Source organism: Hyperoodon ampullatus, assembly GCF_949752795.1.
Source record: "Hyperoodon ampullatus genome assembly, chromosome: 13".
NCBI lineage: Eukaryota > Metazoa > Chordata > Mammalia > Artiodactyla > Ziphiidae > Hyperoodon > Hyperoodon ampullatus.
Window position 1 is genome coordinate 47780773 of NC_136926.1, and position 4047 is coordinate 47784819.

The following is a 4047-nucleotide window of genomic DNA, read 5'->3' on the forward strand; positions in this document are numbered from 1 at the left end:
GTAACAGCTAAAGATGTGGGGCTCTACTATGTGAAATGAGAGGAGATGACCAGCACCGCCATAGCTTGTATAACACAAGGCAGTAGGCAGCCCACTGGGAGCTATGGGAACTACTTCTGGGATTTAGGGGACCTTTGGGGAAGAGATCTAACTGGAATCCTGAAGGACAGCTAGGCTTGTCCTGAAGGCATGAGTGGGAGGGTACATTCCAGGTAGAGGGAGGAGTTTATGTAAAGACCTGGAAGTGAGAGAAAGCACGATGCATTAGAGAAGCTCAAAGTCCTTTTGAAAGCTGAGCACAGAGTGCAAGGTTGAGGCGGGTGGGAGATGCAGCTAAAATAAAACTCACAATGAAGAGCTTGCTGGGAGTTTAGATTTTCTTTTTGGAAAATGAAGGGGGTCAAACAGGGAAATAACTTGATCACCTTTGCACTTTAGAAAGAGACTCTGGCTGCAATGTGGAAACTGGATTGGAGGTGGGGTAGCACAAGGGTTAGACACATTATGTCACTTTTGTAGTAAACCAGACTAGCCATCACAGCAGCCTGAAGTCTGGGGGTAGCAAGAGAAAAGGAGAAAGGAAGACAAATTCACCTGGTAGGAGATAGTATCAAGGGGACATGGCGGTTCACTGGATGTGGAGAATGAGGGCGAGGAAAAAGCTAGGGAGAAGTCTACGTGTCCTGGCTTTGATGTGGCTGATGGCAGTGCCACATCCAAGACAAGGAAGTTGGTAGGCGCATCAGGGTTTGGGAGGGTTGGGGAGCTCAGAACACGCTGAGGTCAAATGTCCAGGGCTATGGCTCAGAGAGAAATTTTGGCTAGAGATAGAAATTTGTGATTGATCATCATGTTCAAAATGGTGGATCTAAGCTTACATTTTAAATTAATTATAACTGACAAATGTGTGTTTGTGAAAAGTATCCAATTCCAAACTCCTATATGGTAGGCCTAAATTTACATTTTAAAATAATTATAATAGGCAGATGAATGTTTATGTAAAGTAGCCCCTTCCAAGTTCCTGTATACAGGAATATAGGAATTACTACATTACATTAATTGTATTAGGTTATTACATTAGCAATAATCATTTATTTTTAAATCATACCTGAATTGCAGTTATCCACTTTCTGACTGATTCAACATGATATATGCATCATAAAAAATTTAACTGCTAGGCAGATGGTCCCAATTTTTTAAATATTAAACTTAACAAGGAGTTTTTTTTTTTTTGGTTGTAAAATCAAATACATTTTGCATTTTTAGATCCTTTTTAAAAATTAAGTTGATAACTTCCATAAATATTTTGTCTGCTGGTGGCTTGAGTCTGTTTATTTATTCAAAAGTTCAGTTAGCTTTGGCTAAGTGAATAGTTGTACCTCAATTAAATGACAAGATTCATCAATTATAGGGACACATGGCATGCATGTCATGGGTGATCTAGGATCCTTAACAAGGAGTTTTGAATCTCCCCAAACTGCAATTCATTTTAGACTAACAGACATTTCCTAGATTTTAATTAACTTTCCTTGAGTCTACAATTCTGTTTTTCATAACAAAATAATAACTTTCTAAAGAATAGCATTTATTATATAAGAATATTTTTAAAATTCATTTTATCTCATTTCTCTGGAGTGTTTTTCTACTATACAGCAATTTCTTTGTTGTCTTTCTTATTAATTCATCTAGTCCTTGAGCACTGTTGATTTTTTAAATGCTTAATTACGTACCCTGAAAATTCAGGAGAAAGGTCACTTTCCCTATGATTTTCTATGCTTATTAACCCCAAATCCCAGGGAAGTGTGGACATAAAAAATAGGAGTAGAATCAAGCCCCCCTTTTAATGGAAACCTCACTCTGTGCCCAAACCAGCTCACTCTTTAAGAAAATAATTAGGCCTGTGGAAGTGGTTGAAGAAAGGAAAACGAGCTTAAAAAGGAGACACAAACGGAGCATCAGATTTGTCTGAGGAAAACCAGAAGGGTGTTCTAACATAAAAGTCAAGATGACAGTCTCTCCTGTCTGAGTTTGAATCTGAAGAAAAGCAGAGAAGGCAGGGCTGAACTAGAAATTACACTGACCAGCCATTTTTCTAAGAAAAATCTTGCAGTGAGGCAGAGTGCAACACTGCAACAACTTCTACAGCTATTAATCCTAGTTGGCTAAAAAATAGCAAAGGCTAAAATTATCTAGCTATCTATCTCTATATCTATCTATAGAAATATATATATATAATAAAATAATCTATCTATCTATATATAAAACCCTCAATCATAAGGAAATTACTGGGACACAACAATATAAACATACATAACCCTCTCTCCATGGGCCTCTTGCAAATGGGAACAATAGGTCGGGGAACTTATTTCTTTTAAAGATAGGTTTAGAAATCGGACTAGAATATATATAAAAAATACTACAAGGAAAAAGGAAGGACAAGAAAAATTATCAGAATAATGTTGACACAGAGCAGACAGAATATGCAACCAAAGATACTGATACACCCATCAGATAAAAAAACAAACACAGGGCTTCCCTGGTGGCGCAGTGGTTGAGAGTCCGCCTGCCGATGCAGGGGACACGGGTTCGTGCCCCGGTCCGGGAAGATCCCACGTGCCGCGCAGAGCGGCTGGGCCCGTGAGCCATGGCCGCTGAGCCTGCGCGTCCGGAGCCTGTGCTCCGCAACGGGAGAGGCCACAACAGTGAGAGGCCCGCGTACCGCAACAAAAACAAAAAACAACAAAAATACCCCACAATGAACCAAACCCCTCTGTAACAAGAGCACAAGGCAGAGAGATACAAGATCACAAGGACAAGACGTTGAGAATGAGTTTTAAACAGCTACCAAGACCAGAGTGCCCACAGGACATCAATGCCAGATTCCCACAGCACCAGGGAGGGAGGACAAATTCTGGGAGGTTCCAAGGCAGCCAGGTATACTGAGACAGAAGAGGCAGTGCCCACGATAGAAGAAGGGAGATTTGGCCACCCTCCTCCCTAATTTAAGGCTTCCCAGCAGAAAGCTAGAGCTTTAACATTATGACATTCAGAATGCTGGTTGTTAAAGTGCTTAGAAAATTTAATTATTGAAATCGAGGCTGTTCTTAAGATTTAAAGGGACAGGAGCACATTGACTGAAAGAGTTACCAACACTTCATTCAATGTGTCTGGGTGGGTTTGGGTGCATGTGTTGGGGGCAGGGGGAGGGAGGGAAAAGAATAGAATCGTTTTCTGCTGCATCCGATGAAGTCCTGCTCTTTCCAGGTAACAGCTACACAAGACAGGAAGACTGCATTTCAGGAGGCAGTGCAAAAGGGAGACAGGTTTGGGAGCCAGATGATGAGATGGAAACTGTGTGAAAGTAGGTCAGTGGGAAGTGATGCCCAAGGATAAGGGTTGTCAAAGGACTTATACCTAGATGTCTGGTTTTCAGTTTTCACTTGCTATAGGGCTGGCTTCAAGATAACAACCCTCCAATGCCACAAACCTTCGAGCTTCTGTTACACATAGAGTTTGGGTTATTGGTCATTCAGAGAGTGAAACAACTGAGCATTGTGTGAGGAAATGGGACATGTTTTGCCCATGAGTGATGTAAAGTACTTCTTGAGAATCTCCGTGAGAACATGCCCCTCCCTCGTCAACAAGGGGAATTGATCCAAAAACATCGGTTAGAGGCAAAAAAACTAGATTATTATGAATCTAGTTAATGTGAAAACTACAGCAATTAACAGCAACAACTGGTAAATATTGATACTACGCTTTCCTTCAGGAGATAATTCTAAATTCTATCATTACACTCATACCAATGACAAATTCCTGAGGAAACCTAAAAAGTTAACTTTTTTGTTGTTAAATATGTAAATTCATGATTCCCTACTCACAGCTGCTTAATTAAAAGTTGGAAATTAACTTTTAAGTTATTTGTTTTTAGTTATTTCAATTTTTTTTTTTTTTTTTTTTGCGGTACGCGAGCCTCTCACTGTTGTGGCCTCTCCCGTTGCGGAGCACAGGCTCAGGACGCGCAGGCTCAGCGGCCATGGCTCACGG